General features: G+C 34.9%; 2 protein-coding genes across 6 annotated transcripts in view; one reads left to right on the forward strand and one right to left on the reverse strand.

Moving 5' to 3' along the window:
* The window catches only part of Rpp25 (ribonuclease P protein subunit Rpp25), a 175,932-nt gene that overhangs the window by 19,950 nt on the left and 141,822 nt on the right, over positions 1-14,160 (reverse strand). The window lies entirely within an intron of this gene.
* The window catches only part of Tdc2 (Tyrosine decarboxylase 2), a 65,323-nt gene that overhangs the window by 12,991 nt on the left and 38,172 nt on the right, over positions 1-14,160 (forward strand). For 3 of the 4 annotated variants that reach the window (XM_067775497.1, XM_067775496.1, XM_067775500.1), the window contains exon 1: positions 9,618-9,810. The exons of the other annotated variant lie outside the window; for it this stretch is intronic. The gene's annotated coding sequence lies outside the window, so the exon portion shown is untranslated. Of the gene's footprint in view, positions 1-9,617; positions 9,811-14,160 lie in introns of those variants that run through there. 4 annotated transcript variants of the gene reach the window in all.

Raw genomic sequence — 14,160 nt, forward strand, 5'->3', positions numbered from 1 at the left:
CCACAGGTTAGGAGCTACCCCTTTGTCTCGACTTTCAGTTACAATTTGAGTATAAAAGTATCCCGTGTATGTTTTAGGGTCCCTTATGACTCCTCCAGTTATAAGTTTTTTCCCTCCTAATCGCTCTAGGAAGAAGAAGAAGACTACCTTCACCAGTTTACCAGTATACCCTACCGCAAATTTATAAGTTTTTCGAGACGCTGCAAACTCGTTCAATAATGTTTAACTGAAACCAAGAATACGCTCAAACTATACTTTTTTGGAAATAGTTTTAAATGTCTAGTTTTAGTTTCAATCTAACGAATTGAATCAAATCAAAACTGAATAGTTGGTTTGTCTGCTGGGTACGTTACACACACTCTTTCGCATGTGTTTATGAGCATATTCCGTTACATACATATAGGCGAATGCAATAAAATATGTTAAACGATGCTGAATTGTTGGCCAAGTTATTGCTATGGAAGCTCAATTGAGTCGTTTAGTGTGTCGAGTGTTTGTCGTATTTTCAATTATGTGAAACAAGTTTATTATGCAACAAGTATTTGGATATTAATTGGAGTTTTTAATTGAAGAAAATCATGTACGCACTGAGAATTGATTTTTGTACATTCTATACTTATATTCAAAGGTCAAGGTTAAAATTTGGTAACGGAGATGTTGATTAATAGCATAAAAGACTCCTTGAATAGCATTAAGGGCTTGATGAATTTAGTTTGGTTATTGTAAACCCTGAACATTATCTCTAACTAATAATAACTCAGTTTAAATGCCGGAGGCTAAACATTAAGTAATCCATCTGATTTCAATGCTAATGGGCCAAAACAATTTTACGCTTATGTCTTAACTTCATTTCTTCATGCTACGTGATGCAATGGCTCATACGCTCATATCTCATCGAATTTTGAGGTGTCAATTCTGAACAAAACTCTTTGGGAACCATCACCCAAAGGGCTGGCTCACGGACGCATTAAAATTTGATGACAGAAAAACGAGAGCTGGCATCTATGGGTCGAACTTCAAGAAATCGATACCGATGGGATGCTGCACCATAGTTTTTTTGACAGAAACCCATGCAGTAGAAGTTTGCGGTAGAGAATGTCTACGAAGAGGCTTATGCTCAAGGAGTATCTTCATTATATCAGATCGCCAGGATGCCCTACGTGCCTTGCAGTCTGACAATAACGACTAAGCTGGATGATTGCATGGTGTTCTAAATGTTCTGGCAGCGAAAAAGGGACATGAAGGTAATGAACAGGCAGATTACAAAGCAGTTCAGACGACACTGAATACCCAGAGCAAAGGCAGACCAAATTTTTTATACTCGCAGTGACAAGGGTAACAGTCTAACTCATTAATCTGAGCAGACAGGATCTCTCGTACCCCCATTGGGTACTATGCGGGGAAATGTATTCTACGATATCAACTAAGTGAGTTAAATCTATCCGATACACAAATCTATCACTTTTGTGAGCTGGAGGATGAAATGCCGGTCTAGGAATTATGTATGATGAAATTCAGGTATTTGGAGTCAACCTAGTCTGGGTATTAATACTTTATTTGAAGGACACAAATTTCAAATGTATTTCTAGCGGAAAGTGTAATTAAGCGAAGGGTTGCAAAGTGTTGAAGATCATGTGCAGGATTTACAACCTTAGACTAACAAAGTTACTCTTATCATTGAAACGAGGGGACTGTAGGCTCATGACGGGTATTCAGAGGTCGCAGAAAGCTTCAAGTATTTGCGAATAAGACGGAGGTATTTTATAGCATATGTAGGTCCTGGTTTCTGATAGTGGTTTTCAGCTTAGTAGTTTAGCATACTTCTGTACCGGAAATTGTGCTGCAGCTTGGTTGTGGATTATACAATAGCATTCAGTGTCATCACTGCTTCAAATTCTCGGTAGAAAATAAACTCACTCACAGCTAAAAATTCTAGTCTTTCGATGCATTGCAAACTAACAACTCCACAACATAACTCTTAGGAGTAACAGAAGACATTCCCTAGGTTGTTGTTGTTGTTGTAGCAGTGCTTCGCCCCACCTAATAGGTGCGCCCGATCACAAATTGTCATCAATATCCTCTAACGGGAGTCCAAGGAAACTTGCTGTTTCAAAGGGGGTGGACCATAATGAAAGAGGTTTTAGAGGCGTTGGTTCAACATTACAATTAAAGAGATGGTTGGTGTCATGTGGGGCACATTGCATGCGGGGCATACATTTTGTATGTCGTGGTTGATTCTGGACAGGTAAGAGTTTAATGGCTTTTAACCATCGGTATGGCTATTCCGTCTCGGCCCACAGCTTTGGATGGTTTAGCATGACCGATGGCATCCTCAACCTCTTCGGCGGTGATGGTAATTGGTGGCGCGCTGAATTTATGTTTATGTGCGTGTCTGTTGGCCCTTCGTCTATCTTTGTCGACCGTAGAATGCATTATATATTGTCGGCAGAAAGCGCTCGCGTATTTTTTCGCGTCCGACAGCACTTTATCGCCAAAGACGATGGAAATTTTGTCATTGTGCTTAGACGGATTCGATAAGGACTTTACGCTGGACCAAAATTTACCTACACCGGCAGAGAGGTTACAACAGCTTAGGTGCTCCTCCCATTTCGCCCGCTTGTGTTCATCCACAAGCAATCTGATGCGTTGGTTTATATCCCTTATTTTGGGGTCGCCGAGATCGAGCTGTCTTATAAGGTCACGTTCTCTCGCTAAATTTGCGGCCTCCGCCGGAAAGTGGGGCCGAATTTCGGGAATTCTACCGGCGGGAATGAAGCGAGCCGAGGCGGATTCAATGAACTTGCGGAAAGTGCGCTCCCCTTGGCTGGCATCAGTCGGGATAGGGAAGGCAGCAAAGCGGTTGTCTGTAAAAGATTTGTATTCGTTCCGCTTTCCTTTTTTAAACTTTATGAAAGTGCGTTTTTCTGTGACGATGAAGTCGGCGGTACGCTCGAGCGAAATAAGTATAGGCAGGTGTTCGGATGCCAATGTTACCATCGGCTGCCAGTTGACGCAGTTTACGAGTTCTGCGCTCACCATTGATATATCCGGCGAACTGTGACAGCTACCTATCATACTGTGGGGGCGTCTCCGTTTATTGTGCAGAACGCCGTTTCTTCTATTTGATCCGTCAACATCTCACCCCCACTGTCCGCCCGCAAGTTTGAATGCCATAGATCGTGATGGGCATTGAAATCGGGCGGTATCCACTGGGGCAACAGGTGGCAGGAGGCATGTAGATGTTGATGATTTCTAGGTTTGCATCGTCTGACCGGACAGATAAATCTTGACGTTCTAAGACACTGTCCCTGCGGCCGATGTCAGGATCAAATGTATGATATTGCACAGAGTGATGTATGATAAACGCGAGGCCGCCTCCATTTCCGCTCTAGCGATCTTTTCTGTGGACATTATACCCAGAGCAGGTCTGCAGAGCAGATCTTGCTATGAGTTTAGTCTCTTAAACAATGTGGATGTTGTGCCGCTTCATGAAATCGACTATCTCCGTGATCTTCCCAGTTAATCCATTACAGTTTAACTGGACAATTCTGAAGTGCATGGGGGAAGACGTCGTCACTCTGGGTGTAAGTGACGGGTGACTACGCCTGGGTTGTGGAAGGCTAGGACGCAACTGCGGTTGTGGCCCTGGGACTGGACGTCCTTGGGTAAGCATTGGGGTACCCGGTGTATTTGGGTATGCGGCCTGGCAACATGGCGCAATGAAACCCGTCGGGGGGTTACCGTCGCGGAGAACAGAACATCTAGGAAAGTGGCACGTCCATGGCAGGAGCTGCATTGGGCGGATGTCGAAAACATATATATTCTGTGCTGGAAAACGCTGCAAAGGGAGGTAGAGACTAAGAGTCTGTTTCCCTGACCTACACAATTGCTACCGGAAAAGAGGGGGGGGGGGGGGGGGGGGGGGAGAAGACGGGGGCAGGGGACGATGCTCGGCATTGCTCCCGACTCTACTACGGAGACTGTAAGTATGAGTGGGAGCAGCCGTATGAGTTGGTGGAGCCGTAGGGCGCGAGCAGCAGCGGGTACTTGTTGTGGCTTGTTGAGCAGCGGGGCTGCTGGCAGGAAGTGGGGGGGGGGGGGGCGCTAAGGTGTAGACTACGGGACGCCCTAGGGCGTGAACAGCAAGGAGCCACAAAAGATTTATAGAAGTTACGTGGACGTATGGTTTTGGGATCTAGAACAACCTGCGATGCAGCCATCCCTTACACGAGACACACTGACAAGAGTATGACCGTCCTAAAAAGATTCATTTGCGGCAGATGCAGCAAAACCATTTCTCAGGACCGGTGTCAGGAGACGGACCCGGATTGAGTTCGATACCTTCCCGGAGCAAGAGAATTTGGAGCAGTCCCGCTGCTAAGAGCTGCTGGGAGGATGACAATTTCTGGGAGGGACGCAACAAATTAAATGGGGTTACACTGAAATGACAGTCCTTGGTCGGGAAAAATCCCGAGTCGCTCCGGTACATAGAACCGACTTGATGGTCCTTTGCCGCCTTTGGTATGATCACATGAAACCTTCTAGGCCATACCGCCCTCCCACCCCCTAGGTTCATAAGGAACGAGCCAAAGCCTTGGTTGTTAAAGAAACAGGATTCGCCACGGGTAGGTGAGGTTGACAATTGCTATATATTGCGCTACACAACCCATTGAATCAATTTGGTATTTTTATCGTCTTTTACGACAGGCATACCTGCCGCAGGTCTATTCTAAGCCCCCTAACCCGCTGGGGTTGAACTTTCCTTAGGCAAAGTCAGCTGTGCCTGTACGTTCTTGAAGCATGTTGGTGAGTTATGGTATAAGGGCTGTACTTAGGTTTGAATCGGTAAGTGATAGTCCATTAGTGATAAGTCCCATTATTATAATTACTTATTAATTTTTTTCAATCCATTCCAAATTTCAGACTGAAAACTTTAAAATTAAAGTGTTTCACATAATAGACTACAAAAATACAGCCCCCCCTAAATGTAGTTTAATTCATAAGACTAACAAAAAATGCACAGACACTCCTCACACACGCACAAACAGGATAAATTACTGCAAACTGCCCGCAAAGAGACGTATCTTCCGAAGTAAAATATGAAGTACTAATGGCCCAGTCGTGCTTCCAATGCATATTCTCACGTTTTCATATTTAAATATTTGAACCGTTAATAAAGATGGTGGTGTTTATAAAAACAAAAACAATGCCACCCACAACAAATATGTAGTAAAATTGGTGTGCTGGTGTTAGTCTATGGAACGAAGTAGAATTGACATAGAAAGTTAACTTAACCCAATAAACAACAGGAAAAAATATTCAATGGTTTGAGGAAATTTTATTTAGAAATTTGATATATGTACATTGTTTATTATAAAATAAAATAAAAAAAAAATTGTTTTTGTTTAACGGCCTATTGATAAATTATTCAAGGTTCGAAACGAGCTCAAGGCCAGAACAATAATTTTTTGTAATGATTATTGTTTTTTATTACCTTTATATTAAGTCCCTTTCATGTTTTTGATCCACGGAAAAGTCTTTCCGGTAACTTCCCGTTTAGCTGGACACTTGATACTTAGAACGTAGTTCAGATCTGTGAGACATTACAATGCAAGTGAGAAAAAATCCGCTAGGTGGCGAAGGGATCGAGATATACAGAAAATTAATTTTAAAATGGAAATTTTGCGATCGACTTTTAACTAACTTCTCGGTGATCCAGAGACTTAAAACTTAGTACATAGTTTGCGAGTCAGTGACACTACAATGCGCCGCCAGGTGGAAGACGAATAGAGATAAACGAAAATCCCTGAAAAAACGCAGGGAATCTTGCGATCGATTTTTAAGTAACTTCCCGGTGAGCTAGAGACTTGAAACTTGGGTCGTGAGTCAGAATCCGGTGACAATGCAATATTTGATCAAAAAAGTTTCGCTAGGTGGCGAATAGATTGAGATATTAAGAAAATTAGTTTTGATTTGGGAATCTTTCAATCCATTTTTAACTAACTTCCCGGTGACCTAGAGACTTGAAACTTGGCACACATTTCGAGGCTTGGTGACAACACAATCTACAGAAACCAGAATTCCGCTACGTGGCGCGCTAAGTGAGATAACTAAAAATCCTTGAAAAACGAGGGGAATCTTGCAATCGATTTTTGAGTAACTTCCCGGTGAGCTGGAGATATGAAACTTGAGCCGTAAGTCAGAACCCGGTGACAATGCAATATTTTATCAAAAAGTTCCGCTAGGTGGCGCATGGATCGAGATATTAGGAAAATTAGTTTTAATTTGGGAATATTTCAATCCATTTTTAACTAACTTCCCGGTGACCTAGAGACTTGTAACATAGCACGTAGTTCGAAACCCGGTGACAATACAATTTATAGAAAACAAAGTTGCGCTAGGTGGCGTGCTAATTGAGATAACTACAAATCCCTGAAAAACGAGGGGAATGTTGCGATCGATTTTTGAGCGACTTGCCGGTGAGCTAGAAGCTTGAAACGTGGGCCGTGGGTCAGAACCCGGTGGCAATGCAACATTTGATCAAAAAAAAATCGCTAGGTGGCACGCGGATCGAGATAGTAAGAAAACAAATTTCAATTTGGGAATCTTTTAATCCATTTTTAACTAACTTCCCGGTTACCTAGAGACTTGAAACTTGGCACTTAGTTAGAGGCCTGATGACAATACAACTTATAGAAAACAAAATTCCGCTAAGTGGCGCGCTAGTCAAGATAACTGCAAATCCTTTAAAAAAGGGGGGGGGGGAACTTGCGATCTATTTTCGAGTAACTTCCCGAAGAGCTTGGCCGTAAGTCAGAACCCGGTGACAATTCAATATTTTATCAAAAAAATTACGCTAGGTGGCGCATGTATCGAGATATTGATAAAACTAGTTTTAAATTGTGAATCTTGCAATCGATTTTTAACTAACTTCCTGGATATCTAGGGACTCGAAACCTGAAATATAGTTTAAAACTCGGTGACAGTGCAATGTTTGATCAAAAAATTTGAGTTACGTAACGCACAAGTCGAACTATTTAGAAGATTAGTCCATACCTTCATGGCTAGCCTACTGAGTGTTGCAGGCGTTGTAGAATTCCACCTCGTTGAAGGCTGAACTCAATGCACGTCCTTGCATACTTTTAGGCGTACGCGACTTTCACTACCAGGCGTATGCGAATTTCACCAAGATTTTCAGCTGTGCAAATTAAGTCGCTGACAAACGAGGTGGAATTCTCTTGTTATGATGCGAGGTGGAATTCTGTTTTTTCGCCAGTGTTGTCAGCGAAAATTCCACTAATTCTCTTAAATCTTGCTATTTTGAACAAATAAAGATAAGAATTTTCACTTAGGAATTACTTAAATTACTTACTAATCAAAGTTGCAATTGCCTTTTTGTAGCCAGTACTAAAAATTTAAAATAAAAAGATGATAGAAAAATTTTAAGGACTACCTTTATATAAATGGACCAAAAAATAGAAGGCAATTTTTCTTTTAATACAGACATAGTCTTGTTGAATTTTGACTAAAAAACTTTAACAATAGCTCTTGTAAAAGAATTTTGGGATTTAAAACTATAAAGGTGGAGCGCAATCTTTCAATTTAAGGCAAACCATGTACATGAGGTTAACTAATTGATTATTTAAAATTTAAACACGCACTTTACCTTTATAATTTTAAATCGCAAATTTTTTTACAAGAGCTATTGTTAAAGTTTGTAGTCAAAATTCAACAAGACTATGCCTGTATTAAAGGAAAAATTGCCTTCTATTTTTTGGTCCATTTATATAAAGGTAATCCTTAAAATTTTTGTATCATATTTTTATTTGGTCCTTTATTCTAAACAGTAATAACTGTTTGTACCCTAAAAAAAAATTATTTAATTTTTCTATAATTGAAAAATATATAGCTGCGCAGATAAATCCATTTCGAAGGGTGCTAAGCCTTCATCATCAGTACGCTTTAGGCACGCTGCGCTAACCATTTAGCTATACAGCGGTGGTTTGTTTGAATGACAAATTGCAACTTCTATTCCTTCTTACCAACTATATTTATTCAGCGTTGCGCCATCTGCTGCAAGACACTGGATAATGTTGGATTTGTTTATTGTCAATTACTTTGTTTTGACATTTCCCAAGTGCTCATGGTTTATTAACTATTGTTTTTGTTTTGTCAATTATAGAAAAATTAAAAAAACAATAATCATTACAAAAAATTATTGTTCTGGCCTTGAGCTCGTTTCGAACCTTGAATAAAAATAAAACAAAAAAATAAAATAAAACAAAATGAGATAAAATAAGATAAGGTAAAATGAGGTAAATAAACAAATTGAAAGGCAAAAATAAATAAATAACATAAAAAATAAAATATTATAAAAAAGTTTATAAAAATCAAATAATAAAATAAAACAATATGAGATAAAATAAAATTAGATAAAATAAAATAAGATAGAACAAAATAAAACAAAGTAAAATAAAATAAATTAAGATTAAATAAAACAAAATAAAATAAAAAAATCAAATATTAATAAAAAATAAAATAAAAATAAAAAAATGAATTAAATAAAATAACATTAAGTATAATAAAATAAAGTAAAATTTAAAAATTAGAATAAAAAAAAAATAAAATAAAATAAAAAAAATTTGACTAAATTAAACAAAACAAAATTTAATAAGATAAAACAATATAAATAAAATAGAATAAAATAAAATTGAAGAGAATAAAAAAAAAACAAAAGAAAACAAGGTAAAATTAAATAGAACAAAATAAATTAAAATAAAAGAAAATGAAACAAAATGAAATAAAGTAAAACAAAATAAAATAAAATGAATGAAATAAAATAAAAATACAATCGATTCAACAAAACCAGTTGACAAAAATACAATAAAATACATAAATAAAATAAATAAAAAAAAAATGAAATAAGATAAGATAAGAAATTCGGTCTGGAAGACAATAAATTAATAATAATAAAAATAATAATTAATAATTTACAGACCACTAAAACTAAACATAACATAAAATAAAACCAGATAAAAAACAAAAACAAAAAAAAAATAAAAATAAAATAAAATAAACGAAATGAAATAATACAAAAACCGTAAGGACTGAAACGAGAAAGAAAGGAAAGGAGAGAAAGGGAAGGGAAGCAAAATAAGTATTTGAATTTCAATCACTGGGCGAACTCTAGGACATATAATTAATACGGTATCAACGGTTATTTGAGAACTAGCATTAAGGATTTGAAAAAAGTTAGTTATCACATTGAAATTGAATACAAATGTTTATTGAAAAATAAGGAACTTGAAGATACATTCTTTACATGTGTGCGTAAGCATACACAAGGAAAATACCAGAATGTAGAAGTAAAATGCTATACAAACCACAAACAACTAACTTACTTTACCAAACGATGATTGTGGTAGTGGAAGAATTTTTGTTAGGTCTGTGTATGTATGTATGCTCGTTTATTAACGCAATACGCTTTTCTTGTACACATTTGCGCTATGGTGCAACATTTTTCTCGCTTACTTTCACCAATTTCCTTTATTTACACATTTTTCTAATAATTGTTGGAATTGGTTGAAGTTTATGTGGGTGGATTGGAAGTTGTCATGATGACATGAACAATACCTACAACATATAAATAAGTAAGTGTGTGCGTGCATAGGACAGGAAGCAAGTATAGCGAGGTTATTTCATAGATAAATTACAAATGTAAGATCAGTTAACGCTAAGATAGCGATTCGAGCGGTTCTAAGAAAAATCGTAATTTCTGAACTGAAGTGCTGAACTGCTGAACAAAAGCCAGTGAGTGGTAAAAAAAAGTGCTGGATGGTTTTAGCAATAGCTTAAAAACAAATAATTTACCTCTAAATTTTTCAAAATAAAAACTAAATTTAAACGATGTGAAAACATACAATAGTAAAAAATAGCAAAAACCAAGCAATAAATTCAAATAAAAATTGGTTGAGAAATTAAAACTTGGTGACAAATATTTGCAAATACATAGTTTTGGGTTTAAAAAAATTTGCAACTTAAGTACAACAAAAATTTAAAAGTTTTATGTTATAGCTATTTAATTAAAAAAAAAAATATTTAGTGAACAAATTTCTTTGAATACATTTTTAAAAATTATTGTGTAAATACATACAAGAAAAAAATGTTATGAAATAAAATAAACTTAAAATATATTTCATACTAGAAAATAATTAATTTTTAGACAAATAAATAAAAAATTACAACTTAAAGTATAACACACATTAAAAAGTTTTAAATTTTAACTAATTTGTTTAAAAGAAAATATTTAGTGAACAAATTTCCTTGAAAAGTTATTTGTGTAAAAAGATACAATAAATAAAATGTATGAAATAAAATAAGCTTAAAATATATTTCATACCAGAATAAAACTTACTTCTAGATAAATAAAAAAATATATTTAAAAACAATTTTAAGAATAAAAGCAGATATAACAAATTACAATATCTTAAAATAAAAACAATTTAGCAAAAAGTTGTATTTTTTTTTAATATAAACTAAAATTCAGCGTTCGATTCGAGCTCAAGGACAGAACAATAACTTTTTTTTTTTTATATAATAATAATTATTGTTTTTTTTTTATTTTTCTATAACAAAATACAATTTTTCAATTATAGAAAAATTAAAAAAAACAATAATTATCATTATATAAAAAAAAAATATTGTTCTGGCCCATTGCTCGAATCGAACCTTGAATCCTTTATCAATAGGCCGATAAAACAAAAAAGAAAAAACAATCTGTTATAAACTAAAATTTTTTATAAAAATTTACTAAAAAAGCAACACAAAAAATAAATAAATAAATAATAAAGCGCAAAATAGAGCAAAATTGTAATAAAATCAATTAAAAATATTTCATATGAGAATATAATAAATTATTAATTAATTTAAAAACGAAAACAAACAAATAACAATAACACCTTAAAATAAAAACACTCTAGCAAAATTATGCTTTTTTTAATATAAACTAAAATTGTTATACAAGTTTTAACAAAGCAAAACACCACCATAAAATAAATTGATGATAAAATTGTAAGATTATTGCTATGAAAAAAAAAAACAATAAAGAAATCAAATTAAATTAAATAAACATAAAAATTAATTATGTTAAAAAATATTTAAGAAAAAATTATTATTAAAAACGAAAATCATAAAATAATTATAATAATAATATCTTGAAATAAAAAAGTGTTTGCAATAAATTAAGTACTAAATAAATATATGCATCAGCAAACTCCTAGATAGTAATAAAAATTATTAAAAAACTTTATAAATAATTTTCTTCATTTATTTATTTTTATTTTTTATTTTACCAAAAATATTGTAACTAGTCGAATGTTTTGACTCGGAAGAAATTCCTTTGTTTTGATAAAAAGTTTCATTTGATTTGAAAGAAGTTGCATTTGACTTGAAAAAGTTTCATTTTACTACACAGAAATTAATTTTATAACACAGATCGCCAAAATTTGAAAAAAATTCAGACCCAGAAATGAGTTAATACTTTTCGGGGTAGCTTTTCATGGCAGAAATACACTCGGAGCGCTTGCCGAACACTGCCGAGGGGCGACCCCGCTTAGAAAAATGTTTTTCTAATTGGAAAACCTTATTTCTAAAATTTTGATGTTGCATTGCCGGGGTGCGAACCCAGGGCATACGCTGTGGCACGCGGAGCACGCTACCGTCACACCACGGTGGCACTTACTAACCGAACGTCAATTGGGCTTACATCAAATATGTTGGCACACATTAAACATTATACACTTTATTATTTTGTTTTATTAAACGCACTTTCACCAAATTTTATATTTTATAATTTATTTAATTTATAGTTTTGAACTTCACTTTGCAAATAGAAACGAAAAAAGTAGTCACAAAACTGATTCTCAATTCTTTCGGTTGCAGCTCAGCTCATTCTCAATTTCTTCTCTCGCATGTAGTTGCCACACTTGATTGTTTCGAACTTGTAGTATAAATGTTTGACATCACATTTTAAATAGAGAACTTGTAAGTTATAGAAAAGTAAAGAATCAAATCGCTAGAAGTTAAGTCACCACTGGAGTAACTTTAAATGTAATTCGGCAAGTTTAATTTTCGTAACACTTTAAGTTGAAACGATTCCAAAACAACTCAAACTTTTGTGTTGTCGGAAACATCAACATTAAAAAATGGTGTTTTTTATTATATTATTAAAGTCTTTCGCATGAGTGAAAATTCGTAAAAACTTGAACAAAATGTTACTAACTTTGGAAAAATCCTGTTCGTTCAAACAAAAATTTTGCAACAAGAGGGCGCAATTTTGCATTTTGCTTGGAGGAGAAGTTGCAAAATTGTACCCGATAAATAGGTGTCCCGGTATCTCATAATTTTTTGCACAGAAAATTCAAAAAAGGGTTTTTCGATTTGTATTGATAACTGAAAAATTAGTTTTTTGTTGTTTTCCCATTTTGTGTGTTTTTTTTTTTTTGGTTTTCTTATTTTGGTATTTTTTTAAAACAAAAGGCACCATCATCATAAGTACAAAGTAGAGAGCGCAGTGAGCGTAAAATTCTTTTTGAAATTTGCTCATGTATTGACTGTTGATCGCTGTTGAAATGACCAGTGAGATCAGTTGTGTCAACGGAAAAATCAGTTAGATTGACCAGGAATCTGTCAATTTTACAGAATTTTGTTAACTTAAGAGCGACAATTTCTCTTCTGTTGAAATGACTAAACTAATTTGTTCGTTGGACAAAGAACTCGGTCGAATTAACCGTAATTCGATCAACTTCACTGAATCTCCGTTAAGTCAAGAAGAACAGAACCGATTTGTTGATTTTACTAGCACCATTTCTTTCAGTGTAGGACCATATGTTCCATTATCGTAATATTTGTTTTGTTTTTATTATTGTACAACACCAATACGAAAAAAAAAATTAAGAATATTGCATTAGAGTGAAAAAAACTATAAAATCCGTAAGAATTCCCGTACGGGTAGAAAGAGGACTTGTCGGACAGTACCCATGGGCCAACAAAAGAGACTAGTCTGACAGTGGGTGTAGAGGTCCGAAGAGGATCTGTCCGACACTACCCGTATGGGTACAAAGAGGAAGTGTCGAACAGTACAAAAGGGATCTGTCCGACAGTACCCGTAGGGTTATAAAGCGGACCAGTCCGACACTACCCGTTCAAGCATAAACAGGTACAATTGATCACTCCATAGAGTTTTAGCGTTAGAGAAGGTTAGAATTTGGGGCGTTTTCTGTTTTTATACTCTGCGTGCAAACATAACGATTGATTGCATTGGTATCGAAAAAAAATGGTCCGCCCGTCTGTACGTTCGTTAACAAGATAAATTAAGCAAATATTGGGATATCTTCACCAAATTCGGTATACGGGCTTACCTGGACCCAGAATAGATTGGTATTGAAAACGAGTGAAACCGGATGATAACCACGCCCACTTTTTATATATATAACATTTTATAAAACACAAAAAAACTGATTATTTAGTAAATAATACACCTGGAATTTTGAAATTTGATGTGTGGACTGATATTGAGACTCCTTATAAAATTTGAAAACATTTTTGACACCGCCCACCTGTGATAAAATTAATTTTAGAAATATTATAAATCATAAATCAAAAGTCGTTAAACCTATCATAACAAAATTCAGCAGAGAGCTTGCCTTTACTATAAGGAATACTACGAAGAAAAATTAACGAAATCGGTTAAGAACCACGCCCACTTTTAAAATAATAGTAAAATAAGTTATATCTTTGCAAAAAAGGATATGGATAATGGAATTATAACAAAAAGTTAAAATATATTTAAATTTTTGAAAATGGGCGTGGCACTGTCTCTTATTTGATTTATTTTTTATGTTTTGGGAACCATAACTCGAAGAAAAATTAAAGTATAAAATTGGGAATACATATGTACTTTCTTAATAGCAGGAAATATTTCTAGTAAAAATGGACGGGATCGCCTAATGACCACACCTACTCTTATATTAAATAAGTTTAAAAGGGTCGTAGACTAGAATAATAAGCTATATTTTAGCGGAAAATAGTATTGTAGGTATCAATGATATTTCACTTACAAAGTTTTATTGTAAGAGGAAATTGGGAGACATTTTTATTTTA

This window comes from Eurosta solidaginis, chromosome 3, assembly GCF_040869045.1.
Source record: "Eurosta solidaginis isolate ZX-2024a chromosome 3, ASM4086904v1, whole genome shotgun sequence".
In the NCBI taxonomy this organism is placed as follows: domain Eukaryota; kingdom Metazoa; phylum Arthropoda; class Insecta; order Diptera; family Tephritidae; genus Eurosta; species Eurosta solidaginis.